General features: G+C 43.5%; 1 protein-coding gene across 1 annotated transcript in view; it reads right to left on the bottom strand.

Annotated features, from left to right (window-relative positions):
- The window catches only part of KCNG2 (potassium voltage-gated channel modifier subfamily G member 2), a 58,810-nt gene extending 41,675 nt beyond the window's left edge, over nt 1-17,135 (bottom strand). The window contains exon 1 of the mRNA XM_064443742.1: nt 16,722-17,135. The gene's annotated coding sequence lies outside the window, so the exon portion shown is untranslated. The remainder of the gene's footprint in view (nt 1-16,721) is intronic.
- Between the last annotated feature and the right edge of the window lie 2,849 nt (nt 17,136-19,984).

The raw sequence follows: 19,984 nt of genomic DNA, 5'->3' as shown, positions 1-19,984 counted from the left end.
AATTCTCAAGTTAAATGTGGTCACTGCAGATACTGCTTTTGCATGTACCCAGCTTGTGCATGCAAATTTCTGATGTCCATAGCTTGATCAGGTGTCTGCTTGTACAAAGGCACTTGTGATGGGAACCAGCTGGAAACGTGTGTGTGCATATTTATAACTATGAATGTGCATCTAAGTTGAAAACCAGAGCACATTATTCCTTATTTTTGGAGGGAGATACCTTTGTCACACAACGGCATTATGGAAAACCCGATGGCCCTCGCGTAACAAAAGGGCTGTGGTTTTCCTTTCAGAGCACTTGCGTGTCCCTTCTAAGGCACACACACACACACAAGAGCCAAATGGCAAAAGAGAAGCCAGTGAAAGGGTCAAACAACGTCAGTTGGTGTTACCTCTTCTGCTGCTGGATAGATGTTGTTGTCTAAAAATAGCAAATAGCTTTCCTGGTCCTGGACTGGTAAAATGAGACAGAAGGATTTTAAACAAAACTGCATTCTCCAGGAATCGTGACGCAAAACTCCAGTTTCGTCCAAACTCTAGAAATCCTACTATTCATTGTATCTATATAAAACCAAAGCCCAGCTATAAAAAAATAAGTAAAGCTAGTCACCTAGATAGTCCTTTCTGTAATACATATGCTAGGATCTCATGCTTTTGGCCTCCTGTCGCTGTTTTATGTATACTCTGCATTCTCACTGACTTAAGACAACTGGGAATTTGTTACAGTGAAAGGAAAATCAGGGTCATTGAATTCACCAGTCCATGACAGTAAAGCAAGCTACTTTTCATAATGTATGCACAGACATCATATGAGCATTAATTGGTAGTTATTTCAGAATGCTTAGGTATTGTGTGTTTGTCACACTGTCATAAAATATTATAAATACACAGCTAATAAAGATGCCCAAACTGTAGATGTAGTCTTGTAATATGGACAGCCTACTTCCATCTAAGTTAAGAAGGCTTGTTTTAATTCTGTATGCAGAATGGTGTAGAACATCCTCGCTCTCTTTGCACGCAAACCTTTTAAGATTTTCAGACTAATGGTTATTTTGCACGCAGAGAACTAGCGCTTCCTAAGCTCCGGCAGACCTACTGGATTCTGGGTGGTTCCACTGAATGAGAGGAAGAAGAGAAACAGAATTAGAAACCACTACAAAGGAGCCTTCCTGAACATCAAGTCCAAAATTGCAGGGATGAGATGGGGACAAGGTGAGAGAACAGACATGTATCCTCGTTTCCACCCCACCTCACACTCCTAAATGCTTTTATTTCCACCCAAGAAAGACAGGAGCAGTGAAAGCTCCACTACAACCCCCCACCCCCCCGCCCAGTCAAGCCATCCCAGACAGACAGCAGGGAGGAATTTTATAGACATTAGAGACATTCTCATTCCAAATTCTCCTGGATGTGTCATAGTCATGGCTGAGCACCTCCCTTATGGACATCCACTCTTACATTCCTGCCAGTGTATAACGCTCACTCCACTTTTAGTAAAGCATGAATAAAACACCTTAACCTATTAGCCTCCTTTCTGCTATTTTCCTAATAATGAAAAGGCAGAAGAGTTGCTTGTGGTATCTTTTCTTACTTCTCATAATCTGGCAAATCTCCATTTAAGTAGTTTCATTACTCCCTCTCCAAGTTATTCTCCACCAGAGCAACATACTTTTTCCTCTTTTTATGGACCCTTTCACCCCAAATAAATGTCTCACAGTATCAATTCACCATGCATCAGTTCCAGCTTCTCATTACCAGGTCCATTTTCTCTTCCACAGAGACATGCATAATTATATTTATGTGGTATAGCAGATATAGATCACTTAACACGTAGTCATGCGTTCTAAAAAATTGACCTGCAATTGTTATCCACCACAGAACTTCGTCCCAATTATTTCTAGCCATCAAATCTAAGCCGCAAAGTCAAAAGTTGACTGAGTATGGATTACTAAAGTTGGGTTTTGGAAACAGTAATTTGTTATTTGTTTACCTAAGTCCTACTTTCAAAGCTATTGTGAGCTCATCCCCACAGGCCTTGAAATTGATTTTTTAAACAATGTTTAAATCACCTTTTCATCTGGCAAACTTTTCTTTAGTACTTGGTTCAGAACTTGAGATTCAGCCTGCCTTTTCGTGTACTGCTCTGTGCACTGATGTCATCGGCTCTCCATCCTCGCTTACTGCTGTATGCTCTAACACAACAGGGCTGGTGAGTTACTATTACCACACAGGGAATACGTGGGCAACAAATGAAAATTTCCTGACACTTTCAATAAGCAACGACTAACAGCTTTTCTAGTTATCAAAACAGTGACAAAAATAAATTATATTTAAGGTTACATTTGCACCGCCTCCTTATTTGCATGTACAAAATATGCCCACATGATTGTATCAGCTAATTAGCTATGCAGCTATTCAAATGCCTTTTCAAGTGCAGCGGTATATGCTCAAATGTAGATTTTTCATATCTGAATGACTGTAAACACACAAACCAGAAGCCCGATGAAGATCTGGCTATTTGATCTAGAGGATATTGCATATTAAGTAACACATTCTAAGTTTTAATGTTGTAAATTATTGTTACGGTATACCTTTATATCTGCAGTTTCTCCATGAGAACAATCACACCAATTCATTGAAAATAAATCTTGTCAGAGACTATTATAAAATTTAGAATGCGCGAAAGCGCCCACAGACAGAACAAGCAAACCTGTATAACTGGTGCGTTCACAATTTATTTCAGTCATTCTGTTTTACTGACTTACATTCCTATTGTTCTTAAAACCTTTTCCTATGAGTTATTTTATGCTCTAATAAACATTACTTTAAATCCTCCCATTTCTTTTTGTTTAATTCTGCAAATTTTATTGCTTGAAACTTCCAGAAAGTGTCTGCAACAGTTACATTTAACCTTCCATATGCCCCTCTTTCTCATATAATCGTTTACCTTCTAGGACAAAGACTGGTGTCAAATTTCCTCTCTTTTTCTTAGACTTCTTTCTTACTGCTGGATGGCATGCATAACCCTTAGGCTTACAGTTTACTAAGTTAACTAACTGTCAGCACTTTTCATGTTCCATCAACTTATTTTCCCTCTACAGATTTATCTCAATTGATTACCCTTGGCAGTTCTGAAAACTTTCAAAATTCGGTCTGCTGAAATTCAATACCAGTGCAGGATGACAAAAGGACAGTCTATAACCTTGACAAGAGATAATGACAAATTTTGAACACACACCTCTAGTTAGCCTTGACTAGTCTTATTTCATCTGCCATTCAATGCCTAGAAGTATAACTGGGGCATACTATACAAACCATAAAGCCAAAAGTGCATTCTTTTCCTAGAAAAAAATATATTTCCTTCCCTTTCCTAGTCAATGAATAAACAAATATTTCTAAGTTTTCCTTCTCCTCATCACTTTTACTTTGAGTGAAATCTGACTGCTTTCCCTAAGGTAGATGGATACAGACTATTTTACTATCTCTTTATTTTCTTTTTTTCTTCAGGAGGGCGAGGCCAGCAAATTTTATACCACACTACCAACATGCTGGAAAGCCAAAATTCAAACAAATACTCTGTACACTGCCTACTCTAATTTTTGTTCTGCAAATTAGTATTTCTTATGTTGATTTGAAACACGAGAAAAAATCATGTGTGGCCACAAAAGGGCCATGTATATAGGTAAACAAAATCTGTCAGTTACACTGAGCTATTTTTGTCATATCTGGCCTGGCTCTACTCCAACCACATTGCCCTAGTTATGGCAGTGACTTACTACCATTTGCTCGCCAACTCATAGCATTGCTCCACAGCTTCTTCAAGGTGATTCACAGAGCACGAAATCGAGCTTAAGGTAGCTTCAAATGACAATAAAATATGCAACTTGCCAGACCAAACACAACTTCTCTTCCTACTAAGCCCCAGTCTCCTCCTACCTGTTCTTCCCCTCCCAGCCTGCAGATCTTTCAGAGCAGGAGGAAGGAGGTTATTTAAATCATCAGCCTGCAGATGTTTCCACAATGTGGCCACAGTTAAGTGAAGATTTTCCTTTGATTTTGTCCAGCTCAGGAGCGGATGAAACTAAATGGACTCTTTTTTTTCCATTATCCTTTCTTCTGCATTTAGTTACTTCTGAAATGCTTTCCAAGTGTTTTCTCAGGGTTTGGCCTAAAATCTTGGTATGCTGCCTCCTAAAATTCTCCTTCAACATATGTTATTTGCCTTGAAATTGATAGTGTCTTTCCACTTCAGAAAAAACTTCAGTCAGAGGAACCATGAGATTCTCTATTTCCAGACCAAATCCATTCAGTTATCAAGGAAGGAATTAGGTCTTCTACGAAATCAAGTTAGGGCACCCACAGAGGAAGCTGAGCTGCTAAATAAGGAGGTGCCATTTCGCACAGCGCCTTTTCAGAGCCAAACTGCCATATGCTACTGTCTACCCTTCCTTCACTCACATCCTCTCTGGAGGAAATCAGCTCCGTGTACTTCAGTCCACTAGCTCAGTCTTCCCCAAAATTGTGTGTGCTTTACAACTGGTATCTAGTTGCAGGCTGATGTCTTCTCACCCCACCCCAAGGTGCCTAATTATGTTTTCAGCATTTTAGGCACCCTTGAAAGGAGCAGACGTACTTTTTCCACACATGTTGGGACACAGGCTCCTCTGAGGGTCCATGGCAGACTGAGTCACAGACACGAAGCGGTTGACAGGGAGGTGAAAGTCTGTCACTCTGTGTGTGACACTGTCTTTTTGTCTCTGATTCCTTGTGAGTAGTGCATGGGGTTGAGGAGGTGGACAGAAGCCACAGTGTTGTTCTGATTCCCTTGCACTGCATCAAGGGAGCAGGGGAGAGAGGCAGTGGGAGAAGAGCTAAAGCTCTCCTAGGCCCAGCCTAATTCTATCCCTGTAACACACGTTATAACAAAGCAACAGCTTCGCTATGTGTCATTAAGGCTGAGCAGTACCTTCTGTGTAAAGACAGACTCTTCAAAGTGCTGTACAACACCAATGTCCATAAGGAGTCAGAGCTATCTAGTGCAACAATACTCAAACGTCTCCTAACGTGGTCCCTATCTTCTCTGGCCAGGCATGCACCCAACCACTAGCTTCCCAGCCCTTCCCAGGTGCAATAACCCTATTGCCCTCAAAAAGCTTTGAAATGGGAGCTCCAGCCAAGACCTCCCTCCTGCAACCTCACCTAAGCCTTCTCTCCTGCCACATCCTGCATGCCAAGTCACAGAAGGCATTCCTAACACCACCTCCCTGGCTGCCTGCCTTGTCCTCCCCTCCAGAGGGACTTCGGCATCACTTCACACACATCTTGCCTCCACAAAGCTCCAAGGGACTTGCTTCTCTCCCTCACACCCATGCCTGCCACTCCACTCAAGAAAATAAAAAAAGGGATGAAAGTCAGGAGTCAGATCTCATGCTTCTTCCCTCTCTTTCCCCAAGAAGCACTGAGGCTGTCCCTCCAGGGACAGGCAGGTCCTGGCAGCAGCCAGAACCGTATCAGAGTCAGTAAGTGCAACTGCGAGGAAGAAGGTACCCAGTCTGACACACAAACACACATTTCATTAATAAGCTTTGTCTCATTTTCTGTTAAAAATGTTTAGTTTCCTTTAGGGCTGTGGATTTAACAACCTCTACTGCTAACATGTTGTTTGTTTCACAGACACTTTAAGGCATCTCAGAACACAGAGTAAAAAATGCGGGTGGGAAATAAAAACTGATAAATGCAACTGTTTTTACATAATTACAAAATCCTAACATAACTGTACTAATATCGTACTTATTGCTGTGCTGTTGAGAACCCACTGGTGTAGCAGAAATGTAACACGGGTGAGTAAGCAACATAAAAATGTTTTTAAATCCGTCCTTGAATCCCTGGAAACCCGCATGTCGTTTCCTGGCAGTCCAACATTTACCAGTTGGCTCAGATAAAATTACGGAAGTGGCAGAGGGATACCCGTTTCATTATCACATTCTCAGTCCAGCCCCAAGAGTTTCTGGCACGGGTGGCACAGCTTCAGCGTGGGAGTTGAAGGGAATGCCCAGCCAAGAAGTCAGAGCACTGCCCCAGATGTTCAGATTCAGAGGTTTTCACTCCAGAGGGCAACTTAGTTCCCAGTCTCATGGCTCCAGCTCAAGGGCACTGTTGTCCCACCGTACTGCCCTTCCAAAGAAAAGAGTGGGCTCAGCTCTGTTCTTTCAAAGGATTGGAGGCAGCTACCCCTGAAGACCAACCCATTTTAACAGGACTCAGGGAGGTACCTGCTCACGGCTTTGACTCAGCCTTGGCTATGTGGCAGGGTTCAGAAACACTCCTGCAGAGGAAAAAACCCAAATGACGATGTCTAGTCCAGAGCACTTTGTCTTCTGCAAACAGGTATAAAACCTGCCCATATCCTGAATCAATGCTAGAGATATCTAGATGCCTATTCTCCTACCTGTTCCCACACTTTCCAGTACTCTGATTTCCAGAGAATGGAACCTCAGCTGTGCAGGCTGCAGAAAGTCTGTGGGTCATGCTACACAACTCTTAAGCTGAGTAACTGGGGAGCAGGATGGGAGGGCGTTACAGAACAGATCCGTGCAGGGACTCACCTGTAGCGCACGTGCATGGTGCAGGCAGCACAGAAACCAAACCTGGGGCTTAACAGTTCATTCAGAAACCTGAAGTCAGGCATTGCTGAGCCTAGCCTGTAAGGACCTACACCTTTTTTTCAGAGACAGCCCTATTAATATTCAGCCGATGACTGTGAAGCCACTTTAGGTGGCTCTTTGAGACACCTGTTACCCCTGTGAATGGCTAAGTGAATGCACAAAATGAATGGAGACAAAACCCATGCTCATGAACAACAGAGGACAGAAAATAATGCCAGATGTATGGATGAACAGCCTGAACACTCTTGGTTGAATTCGACCTGGTACCATTTTAAGTCAAAATACCAGTCTGGGCAAATTTACATTAATTGTTTCAAGTGAAAGTGGATTATTAAACTTATGTTATGACTATTTTAATACATTTAATGGCCATCTGAAATTCCAGCAATGAATGGCTCAAAGCCAGACCACCTCTACTAGCTTTCATAAATGGGAATAGGATGGAAAAATCAGTGACTAATACAACAAAATTCACTGGAAGGTTCAAGGAACCTCATAAAGCACAATCGTGTCATATCCTGCTCTTAGGATTAGTTTGCTCCTAAACCCAAACACTGCATTTTCATTTAAATTCTGAAAATAAAGAGTCTGATTTCTTCTATACCTTCCTATGCTATTTAATATAACCGCAGCTGTGTCTCTTGCTTCATTATTTTGCACTGAAATCTCCAGTGATGCATAGAATAAGTTAAAAATTGTAGAGTAGGGTCTTTCTGTGGTACAATTACTTCTTCTTTTTTCTTTTTAATAATGGTCCACTTTTGAGAATGCCAAGGGTGGTATAAACTGACATACTCCAGTGGATTCGAGATTCATGGAAAAAGATAATTAAGAAAACATTGCTCTTTGTCAGGATTGCAAATTATTTCTGTGAATTCCTCTGAGATCTGTACTCTGTCTCCTCAACAGTTCTGCCTGCAATTGAGGTTGGTTGAGCTAAGGAAGGTACACAGGCAATAACTAGGTTATTGAGAAGGAAAGCCCTATCAAAATCCTGTTAAGTAGGTCATTATGGGCCTCATACAGCTTTAGTGGCAAAGTTCAAGGCAAGGACTGCAGCATGTGATGCCAGGACCCTGCAGAGATCTCTGAAGTGATGGTGGTGATGAGCGCTGGAAAGAAAGATGAAATCTATCCTGTCTAAGCTACTGCTAACACCATGAAGGCCAGGATGGAGGTAATTGGCTTCTTTCTTTCTTCCAGGCAGCTGCAATCAGAGTTTCAACAGGTATTAATCTACAAGGCTCACCAACTCGACATGCCACCATTGAGCCTACTGTTTATCTCACTCCTTGCGCTTGTTAGCCTTCTATAATGAACAGTACCCTTGGCTTATAGTTTAATTGGTTAATTTACCCATATTCCCGGGGTAAAAGAAGAACAAATAGGCACTGTCCTTTCTGCAAGGATATTCAAGCATGAATAATCAGAACAAAGGATGCCAAGGAAGCAAAAAGCAGGGGAAGAAAATCATGTAACCAACTCTCTTTGATCATGCTTGAAAAATCTTCTCAGCCAAGACGGAAGCCAGAAAAGCCCAGGAAAATGCTGACTCTGGAGGCTTCAGAAAGGAATCAGGCTGCTGCCATTATACATGACAAATCCTCATCTGACTTTGGTTTTTCACACTGATACATGCATATAGTAATGTGCCCCCCTTATAACACTTTTTCTATAAGCAGCTCAATTAATTCAGTTCATTAAAACATACTGGAGTGTAAGTCTTGGATTATACACTGGTCGTCTTCACTGGATCCCTTCGTTGAGGGAATAAGTTAATTCTAGACAATCTTAAAAAAAAAGGGGGAGGGGATCCAGCATTTAGAATTGTAGTAGGTTGTTGCATAGAGGCCCATGTTTGATATGAAACAAAAAAGCGTATTTTTGAGAAGCATGCACATACACATGTACAGCATTTGAACAGGTGTTATTTGTCACAGTCTACCACCGACATTATTAGAGCTTAGAGAAACACAACATCTATTAAAAATGATTCACTACACTTATTAACATGACAAAGCATATGAACTATGAACTAGTAATTAGAATGTATGAGATGAGATGAGATAAATAAAAGGTTTTTAAATGTTCTGTAAGGACCCACTCTTGAAACCCCTTATTTAAATGAGTCCATCAGCTTCAGGACACTGGCATATTCAACAGGATTGTTTGTGTGAGTAAGAATTACTCATAAAGAGTAAAGTCTGGCAGGATTAGGAACTCAGTGTAAGCTCTTTTCACAAATTTTTATTTTAAAGTTATAAAAGAAATAAAATCAGAAGTTTTACTCTTGCTTAGCCCAAGGGCAATAAATTTAATCCATAACTCTGAGGGTTTAAACTCCAGACCACAGTGCAAGTACAAAGAAATACAAGAACAAACATCTAGGACTGAGATGTGCTCTCATTTATACCAAGGTAGATCTGGACAGGCAGAGCCAAGAAGAACATTTCACTGCCTTTTAGCCAGGAATTGCTCCCATTGCAGAGCCCCTAACAGCAGTCTGCAGAACAAATTCAAGTCCTTCCGCAGCCAAGGGAAGTCTCATAAAACCACCAGGAGAGGCTGAACTTAGAAGAAGGGTTTTAGGGAAACAATAAATTTCATACTAAACCAAGAAATATTTTAGTGACATTTACATTGAAGAATATACACACGAAAGGGGAGATTCGCAACCTACAATTATCAAAACCTGGGACTCTCAAAAGTGTGGAGGATATGCTGCTTCTACTCTCAGTGGATAAAGAAAAGGTTGTGCATACTGTGCATTTCCAAGCCCCAAAGGACCCAACCTTTTGTTTCTAAATCAGTAAGCATAAAATGGAGCCTTATGCCTGCTTCAAGACTATTTCAACTTTTCGTGAAAAGACTTTTTAAATTTTTCTTTTTTCTCTCTTTCATACATAATCCTGAGTGGCTTCCCTTATCCATGTATATATTCAAAGGTTTTCACAGGTTTTAGAGTGGCTCAGAAGAGTCCATCCTGAAATGCCTTTGATGACTTTACAGACATCTAATACCATTACAGACTACAGCTCAAAGGCAAACCTGAATAAGTGACCTTGAAAAAACATGAGAGACAAGAACACAGCAACTAAATTATTCTAGGTACAGAACTTACAGCAAATCAACTGTATCTGAACTAGAACTGATATGACTGCAGTTGTTCTTGCCTTCCTGTAGGCTGAAGAGTAGAGACATCCCTAAGGCACTGATGTGGTACCATGACTTTCCCTTAATCCGGGAACACAAGTTCAACTGAATGACAAGCTGGAGAAGATACATAGAACTTAGCTGGGAACTAAGACTGAATATATTAATGTGAGTACTGCAACAGGAACTGTCTCCATGATTTAACATAACCGGGTCAAGATTTTACTGTGTGCTTCTGGATATTGAAAGACATCATATAAACGATATCATTCACAGTAACCATACCCATACATATCAATAGAAACCACAAACAAGCCACTTGCGGCTTCACTGATTGCTTAGGTCTGGCAGGTAAGAGTGGTCATTATTCTGAGCATGGGGTTAAGCTCAGAACTAGGTCAACATGTGTTACTATAAACAAATTTAACAGCTCAGCTGAACAACGTCTTGCAGCCTGAAAAGATGGCAAAAGGTCCAGTAACAGTAACAAAGTGGTACTAGCTTGTCTGTGGAGACACATGGCAAGCCTCTGCCATCAAAATATAACTGCAAATTCACTACAAGAAAAAAATAAAAGAGGAAAGGAAGCATGAAATAAGGAAAGATGGTATCAGTCTTGATGGTCTATCATATTCTTCATTAACTAGAAGCATGTTACGGTGATCTCCAAAAGCAATCATTTCTGATGCCAGAATTAGAAACTAAAATTTCTGAGGATGTGCTCCACGTCCTGGGAAACAGCTGCTTTTTAAAGTATTTCCTCCTTAACTCAATAACATTACCAAAGGCAGTTTGTCAGGAAAAGAGAATTAATTCTTGAGAGCCAAGCAAAAATTTCACCCTGGCAGGTCAGAATAAAGTGGAATCCTAACCCATACAGACTTTAGCCTTGGAATAATATTTGAAAAGCTGTAAACTAAAGAGACTTGAGTTTCACTCAGAGTTTTGTTGAATGAATTTATATTGTGATTGCAGAGTCTCCATGGAGGCTCCAGCTTCCTGGCATTACCAGTTGAAAAAACTGCACTGATAATCTGAAGGAAAACAACTGTTTCTCCTGCTGTCCATCACAATCTGTTCAGCACAGAGTACCTAGGATTCTTGCACTTCGCTCTGAGAAGTTCAAAACCCACTCATCTTCCCTCAAGCTCAGTCTATCCTTTAACCTACTATTTTGACTGTTCAGTGATTTACAGTATTGACAATGCACTTTCTCTAGCAACTGTTTCTATCTCATTTTCAAAGCAGGATGATCCTCTTTTTAAACATATAAAAAAAAAACCCAGAACATTTTTCTACACACTGAAAGATCCATCCATCAGTGTGATAAACAACCTCAGACAGTGGGCCAGGCTTCTGGCTGACAGTGCTTCACACCACCCATGCAAGCCACATGAACTCAACTCATTAATGCGGATCACATATCGTTTCCTTCATTAATCTACATCACTTGTGTGGTTAAACCAGCACATTCCTGTTGCTGTTGATGCTGAATATGGTGTTCTTATATTGTTGCTCACCCAATTCAGTGTCACTTCAGCTGTAACCAAATTTTGAGTTCAGCTGTGAATGAAATCATTCCAGCTCAGGCCAGTAACAGCCCACTAATCCCAAAACCACCTGAACCAGCAGCGGTGTAAGGCACAGAAACCAGGGCTCACAATCCATGTGCTGCTGAGCCCCATGGCAAGGGAGGGACTGAGGGGGAGGAGGAGGCGAAAGGGAGAGACTGTGAGATGATGTAAATTTTCACATCTTCAGAGTCACCATAGTAAGCAGATCTGCCCTGAGAGATAGCTGTTTTCAGTCGCACAAGTAACCAAGCAGTATTTTCCTTGATTCAATGCTGGTTTGATGTGACAAAGATTTAACAGCAATAGTTTAGGTCAAGTTCTAACTGGAGAAATTAAAAAGTGGGTGGAAATTAACTTCTCATGCAGGACCCAGTTCTGTTCAATACCCTTTTCAGATAAAATCCCAAAGTCTCAGAAATGAGCTAGACTTGAGGAAGTTAGGTATATTTTTCAGGGGTACAAGGCTTAGCACAAAAAATTATTCTCACACCTGTGCCAAATCCCTGCAGGATGGTTTATCCTAAATCTGACTAGTTTACTTCTCCTCCCTTTTCCTTCATCTGTCCAGTCTCTCCTTAAACATTGTAAAATAACAGATGTCTTGTACTTCAGACAGTGGCATAAATATGCATAAAATGATAACACGTGTGAGGAATTTGCTTCAAAGCCAACACATGGTCCGTGCTTTACAGTACATCTGAGAAACCTCATTTTCAGCTCATTCCAATAATGTGTCTGACTAGAAGCATTGGAAAAAAAAAAACCATCACAGGTGGCAAGAGATACACACATTCAGAATGGCTCTTCTCAAAAAACAAACACTGTTGTCATTCCTCTCCAAAGTTCCCAGGGGACTGTGCTCAAACCCCAGGGGTACCAAGCAAAGCCAACATAGCGGTGGCATGGTAGTGTTAGGTTAACAGTTGGACTCAATGATGATAAGGGTCTTTTCCAACCTATATGATTCTATGACTCTGTTATGTGTCAGCACCCCTTTGCACCTGGGGAGTGATGGAGCTCAGGCGGAGAAGGGTATCACCAGCACGCCCACGGATGTTCCCATGGGGCTCCCATTCGCTGAAGGGTGAGCAGCGGACATCCTGGCACAAGACAACCCTGCACACGGACAATGCTGGATCTCACCCGTTATTCCTTGCCCAGTTGATATCAGCCTATTTATTCTGCTAATGGATGAGACAAATGGTTCTAACTCAATTGTCAAAACCCCCCACACAATTAATATTTACAAAGTGCTTCTTGTGGGTACCATGACAGTCTAAACACTGTTTCTTCAAGAAACACAAAGCTCTGAAAAAGAAGATGAAAATCATCTCCATAATCACCAGCATGCATAATTCTTCACCTTTTGAAACAACACTCAAATGATATATTTTAATGCTTTGTTTTTGTTTCATCTCAGCTACTTTAATATTCCTGGAATCTTGAGTACGCATTTTTCCTTTTAAATGCTCATGTTCTTTCCCATTTGTCTAATATTGATTTACCTCCTGCCAGTTGTGCAGAACTCTAATTTAACATCCTTTAGCTGGATCCCTTGTTTTCAACAAACTTCACGAATGCTACCAAGAGAGCTCAGAAAACGAAAGACACTAGTTAACCAAGTAACACAGAGCATGGAGAACCGTTATTTTTGTAGATATCCTGTAAACATAGTGGCTTTACGTTTATTTTTACTGATAGCTGGCATTACAGTCAATAGTCTTAATTATCCTTATTTTTAATGTAGTTATTTAGAATTCTGAAAGACAACACGCAAGAGATCATTTGGGACCTTTTCTACTCGGGTAGGAACACATTAAAGTGACTTGATTCAATTACAGTAATTTAAACTCTTCCTCTGGTTTTCTGTCATCTGGAAAAAATACCACAAACCTCTGATTTACTTTAAAGTTTTAGATTTTATCACCAAATGGTTGTGAAACGGCAAATTTGTTGGTATAACCTGAATTATCAGAGATGTCAGTTCATGTTAAGAAGCTGGGGGGCTGTATACTTACCTTTTTCCAGGGTGAAAAAACATAAAGAGATTTTAAATATTTAATAAGAAGAACAAAGCTCCAGAAATTGCTCTTCAGTGGAATACAGGCACATAAGGTTAGTGGGAGCACTGAAAGTTTTAAAATGTAAAGCACTCATCCTAAAGCACATCAGCTTTTAGTAAGACATCAGAGATGACTTTTGAGTTGGCAAGGGCAGAAGGACAATATTAAGAAAGCAGAGGGACTCTGGCCTCTCTCTCATCTTGAGTAACACAGTCCACTCTGATGGGAAGTCAGGGGAAAGCCACTCGTCTTACATTGGCCAATACGACCAGCGGCAGAGTCTTCAAAAATGTTATTTTTTCGTTCTGCTTGCCATTTAACCACACTGCACAGGATCTTAATTTGCCTTGGTATCTTAGTCCCATTGAGAAAGTAAAAAGCAAGGAAAAGGTCTTCTACAGGCAAGATACTACACAAGAGGAACAGAAGCAACAGAGTCTGGCTACCCATATGGATAAACTGCCTCCTGAAATGGGATGTAGGTTCAGCTGTGGTGCAGAATAAGAATACATCGGGAAAACAGTACAAAGTACATTGAAGATGTCAGGATTAATTAATAGGTACTTAAAAATGCCTGACTGATGAAAACAAAGCATTAAGGTCCATTGATTATAAAACGTGTCATAACCAATCTGATGAAGACATTAATCTGAGTAGGGAAACATGCAAGTCGCATAACTCAAAACTTATGTCTTAATCAAGCAAATAAGCTACTTGATGTAATGCAAGGCACACTGAATATTTAAAGGGGTACCTGGCCAGAGCTGATATGGCTCCTTCATTTTTTTTAGTATAGCTACAAAAAATTTGAAAAGAAAGAATCTCAGTCCTTATCACTTACATACATCTGACAAAGTCTCTGAACTCCTTACTGAGACCCATCTGTATCATAAATTTAACACTCAGGTCCTTGACTGCCTATGTCAGTTTTAAAACAGGAGAAAGGCTCCTCAATCACTTAGACCTTCAGAAAATGTTTAAGAGTTTACACTACCTCCAGTTTCCTGTTTCTTCCCTTAATCCCATTCAAATTGAACGTTGATTTTCATCATCTGTTCAGTCTTAAAATGCTGCCTCTCTTTCTGCCTTGCAAACAATCTGAGGACACAGCGATCACATCCAGTTTGGTCTTTTCCCTGACAGCTCGAAACTAGTGATCAAATAGCTGTCTACATGCAAGTTCACAAGCTAGAAGCTACACTGAGCATTCAAGATACAATAATCTGGAATATTCAGAAGACAATAATCTGTGTACTCTTACCCTATACCAATGGTACCGTGCACGACGTTAGCACAGGTTAGCTACAGCATTGTCAGTTCCCACCAGCTTTTCTCACTCTAGCTTCTCCAGGTAGACAGGTCTGGTGCTACCGAAGTACAAGGGTTTCCACAGTGTATAAAAGTTCATCCAACACCAGCTTGATCACAGACCCTGCCTGATTGCAGACAGTACTGGGTTCAGCACAAGGCACAATCTGATTACCTGACAGCAATTTCTTAAACTGTCCTGAAATCATAGTCAGGCATTTAAAAGGATTTCTCCCAGAATCAAACACATCAATGACAAAGAAAAGGAAAAGATGAGAAGCATCTGAAGACCATAAGAATCCTGCCTAAGCATCCTGTTCAGCAAAGACATGCAACTCTTCTCTCATCTGTTTTATCAACACGGAGCTACTAAACGGGGAAAAAAAAACAACAACAAACCCAAACCCTCGTATATTTTAGGGCTTCAAAACCGAAGCCACATAAACAAAGCAGGTCTTTATTAATGGGGACTCCGCTACAGTTACTCATACACAGGGCTGTATCATATTCAAAACTTTCCTCTGTGTGCTGTTTTAAAACCATTCCATAATTAAGCCCAACGAGATGACAGACATTTATTGACAGTTAATGCAGTCCTCCCACAATGTATTATTAGGCACAAGACCAGAGGCGCAAGGCCAAGTGCTGTTAATCTCCTGGCGAGAGCAGCAGTGTCTCAGATATGTACTGCCTGAAAATATCTGGCGATATTGCTAATATTTTTTATAAGGCAGAAGTCTTGAGTTTTCACAGAAACTGATACAGTGATTAACTGACCAAAATAAAAATGTCATGGAAAAAAATCCTGAGACAATTTGCCTAGTTTTTAACCCCCTTTCCCCACAAAAGGAATGATGTATAAACAAGGACTACCCTCCTTTGCCTTACCTCATGTTTTACTTTAGCAGTGTCAAATCTGATCTTTCGTGCTTGGCTAGAAACCTTTCCAAAACAAGTGGGAATGTCTATCAGCTTTTACCCACGGGAAAGGAAGTGCTGAATATTCAGTCCTAGGTTTCCTTCCAAATGCTCTGCTTGTTTGTTTTAGGGGAGCCTTAAGAAGCGCAAATGAAAGAGGTTTGAAATCCTCTGAGCAAAGCCGACTTCCTTCTCTGAAGGTCATCCTCAAGCCATTTCAAAACCACGGGAAGAGTCGGGGGGTGGGGGTGAGCAGACTCAGAAGACACCTTTCCTTCTGAAATAACTTTGGTGCTGCAGGCTGAACTAAAAACATGCCCTCAGGTGGAGGTTTGCCACTTCTTATGGACCCCGGGGAGAAAGATGTGATAAGAAGTTCTTCTTGCAAAAGTAACTCCAGCGCAAGCACTGCACAGAAAGGAGAGCTCGCCTCTTCACTAGAAGTAATCAGGGCTGTCAAGGGTCTTACGGACAAGAACCGTCTTCCTCGGGCCAAGTCTTAACCCCTGTTGTCAGGGCCGGTGCTGAAGCCGGTATATGAAAACCACACGGTGCAGTTCCGAATCAGGACAGACCCTTGATACTCCTTCACAATTCTTGGTCTGATCTTACTGAGAGTATGCACTCACATTTTCAGTAACGCATTTAGCAAACATTAACTATACATATTCAAAACAAATTTCGCTTTGGACCCAAAGCGAAATTCACAATCACGTTAGCTACAGATATTATTCAGCAGATGTTGCAACCTGACGAAACGCTTCATCTTGTGTAAACCTCGACAAAGACCCGGGAACCCGGCGGGAGCTCTGCCTAAGCAAAAACTACAGGATTTGGGGCTCCTGTGCAGTTACGTGCCGGGGCACACGCACCCCGTCACTTCGGCGACCGCTCAATACACCCCGTTTCTGCAACTAAACCGAAACACCACCCCAAAACGACAAGCAATCAAACAAGAAAGTATGCCGGAGCAGGGGCTGCGCCCCGCCACCGCTCCGAGGAGCGCCGCCGAGCCCCGCCGCCAGCGCCGGACCCCTTACCTCGGGCTGCCGCTCGCCGGCTCCGGGGAGGACGGGCCGCCGGGGCCGGGGCAGGGCGCGGGGAGGGGCGGCTCGGCTCGGCTCGGCGGGGCCGCCACCGCCCAGCCCAGGGTCGACCCCCGCCCACGGGCAAGCGCCGCCGGGGCGAGGGGGAGGCGGGCAGCGGGGTCCCGGCGGCGGGAGGGACCCACGGGGACGGGGCGGAGCGGCCGCGCTTCGCCCCGGGCCTCGCCGCGGCTCCGCGCAGGGCTCGGTGTGGGGCGGGCACCCCGCAAGTTGGCGGGCGATGCCGCCGGCCCCGCAGCCCCCTCTTCCCCCCCGGCACCGCCTCCTCCCCGCCGCCTCGGGGAAGGCGCCGGCTGCTCCCCGCTCCATCGCGGCGCTGCGACCCGCTGCCGGCTCCCCACCCCGACCCGCCTCCCCCCGGACCGGCCCCGCCGCCGCCGCAGCGCAGCCGGGGCCGGCCGCCGAGCGCCGCCTGCCTCCGGGGGCCGGCGGCGGGGGCTGCCCTGCCGGTGCCGGTGCCGGTGCCGGTGCCGGTGCCGGTGTCGGTGTCGGTGCCGGTGGGGGCGGCCCCCTCCCCGGGGAAGGCTGGGGTTGGGAGAGCGGGGTGTGTGTGTGTGTGTGTGCGCAGCGCTGACCCCAGCCCGCCCCGCGGGGCGGGTGTCGCGGAGGGGACACACGCAGCGGGGCATCATTAATATCGTTATGAGTATATATTGAACCCCCCATCCTCGCGGCGACGCGTACCCCGGGGCTAGCAGCTCCCGCCCGCAAGCAGCCGGCGCGAGGTGCCCGAAAACTTAAGCCCGAGCCTTAACTTAACGCACTTTGAAAAAGTGAATGCGCCCTCCCGGTCGTTGGACTTGTCCTAGTCGCGCTGTCGGTCTCAGGTAAGTTTACCCCTTCAAAATCCTCTCGTAGGCTCCGCGCAGCAGAGACAGCCCGACGCCGGCAGCCCGGCGCTGCCAGCGAGCCCACGGCGCGCGTGAAACGCTTCCCGCGGCTGGGGAGAGCTGTTTTGCCGGGTTTCTGCCTAACCCCGGTGCCGCGGCGCCCCGGGCGGCCCGGCTGGGGGGCGCCTTTGGAAGGAGCGCCCCGCAACAGCCCCAGCCGCGGGGGGTGGGGGGGTGGTTTTTGCGCGGACCCTGTTCCAAGCGCCGGTGGGGTTTGCGTGTGTCCGTGCGTGTCTGTCTGTGCCTGCGCCCAGGGTCTGCCCGCACGCACACCGCCGCAGGATGCCGCTCCACCACGCACACAGAAAACATCGCGCTTGTAACTTTTGTGGGTTTGATGACGAGGATGTCTTGCTGGATCCTTTCCCCCCCCTCCCCCGCCCCGGTACTACATCAAGTTGCAGCTTATGTGCAAGGACTGAAATACATTTCCTGAGGTGCCTCCTTTATCTCTTTGCCAGTTTCTTCAAAACATTGCTGTGGCTAGTATCTGGCTCCAGATTTTTGTCAGTCTTTACATCTTTTAATTTATTTATTGTGTATTCCGACATTCATTCAATTTCTTTTTTTTTTTTTTAATATTTCCTTTCCCCCTCCTTGGGGAAACTTCTGGCTAGTTCTGGCACCTGTCATGATTTTTGCCTCTTAAGACTGAAGCAAAGATTATGTACGTATTAATTAGTGTCTTTTCTCAGTGGATCAGCTGCAAGAATATATGTCAGGTCAAACTTGACAAAAACCGCCAACCCCAGAAAGCCCCTTGTCTCTGCGAGAAGCCACCTCTGCATGTCTCAGACGAAGCAGCGTGTAGTATTGTTGATACTGTCTGTAGATATTAGGGGGCTCTCATTGTACATTTCATGCTTTTACCGACTGTTGCTTACATCCACTACAAAATCTGTCAAGTTTCAAGGGAACACTTCATTGCTCTTGAACTATTTGATTTTCAAGGTAACACTGAAGAAGTACTTGTCAATTTAAATCCATTGCCTTCTAATTTCATTTCATATTCTGTTGTTCTTGCATTATGAAAAGACAAACAAACAGGACCACCCATTCAACCTTGCTTATGTCCTTCTCGGCTCTATCTTGGCACTGCTTCTTGCATGCTCTCCATGAATCACTCCCCGCAGCTCTCCCACTAAAGTCTATGGAAGTGAGGCAGGCATCGCAATGCCTGACCTTGTTTTTACCAACACTAAAGAACTATTTGAAACCACTTGCCTTTCTCATACAGCAAGATCTTTTTATTTTAATTTGTTAACTGCTTGCCAGCACATATAGCCAGGCACTTATTTCCTCTGGCATGAGACTTTCATGCATTTACTTTTCTGTGCCTGTTCTGTTTATTTATCCATTTAGCTTCACCTGTGTACAGCTTGCATTTCCTCAAAATGCTCTGTGTTAAAATACACTGAGATATACCTCTATTATTTCTTTTTTTACCCTCCAGTTCCTAACCAATAATTTGACAAGGCTATGGACATTAGGAGCCCAATTCTGCTCACAAACTGAGGTGGTATTATTATCTTCAGAGGTTACCTTTTGGCTTGCACCACCTCAAGCCCCGCTGTGTGTGGTTAGTGAAGTGAATAGTGAGCATGACTGCACAGCTGTAATTCCATTTTTGAATATGTCCAAACTATTAAACAATATTTTTTCTCCCCAAATTCCACTGAGTTGCAAATTCATTGCTAGATGCAATAATTCTGATAGTGAAGAGTGATAATGAAGGTCAATAGCAGAATGCCTTTTATGGCATCCATGCCACTCACCCTCAAAAATAATACATTTCCATTTTTTTGAACAGGTAGAGAAAAGGTTGCATGGAGCAGTTAACTCATTTGGACAGGATCGTATTTGCACGTTCTTGGCAGACCGATGTTGAAAGCTGGGTCTCTGGCTCCAGCCTTCTTCACACAGTGACGCTGCGTTCGTGCTGCTTTGTGCTCATGTTCCCTGTAGTCCACCACGTGTGTGCCATTCCCCGCCTCACGTGGCACCCACAGCCGCAGCAGCGAGGCTATAGGCTCCTTTCCAATCCTGAAGACCACGGCAGCAAAACTGGGCCACAAAAGGTAAAATGGTGGCTTTGTTTCATGCCCATGCCTGTAGCGGGTGGGATAACTACCCTTCCGTCTTACTCTTGTTCTTGGGCTTGCCTGGAGTAAATGCAACTGAGTTTGGTTTACAATCAAGCCTTCCTACTGCAATTAAAAAGACATTTCTATCATTTTCTGCGAAGAGCTCTCTTTACACGGGAGTGTGAGTGCAGCCTCATCAGTCTTCTAGTTTAAAAATGCCGTT

Source organism: Phalacrocorax carbo, chromosome 2 (genome assembly GCF_963921805.1).
Source record: "Phalacrocorax carbo chromosome 2, bPhaCar2.1, whole genome shotgun sequence".
NCBI lineage: Eukaryota > Metazoa > Chordata > Aves > Suliformes > Phalacrocoracidae > Phalacrocorax > Phalacrocorax carbo.
The sequence above is the reverse complement of the archived record's forward strand: the minus strand, read 5'-3'. Positions and strand labels throughout refer to the sequence as shown.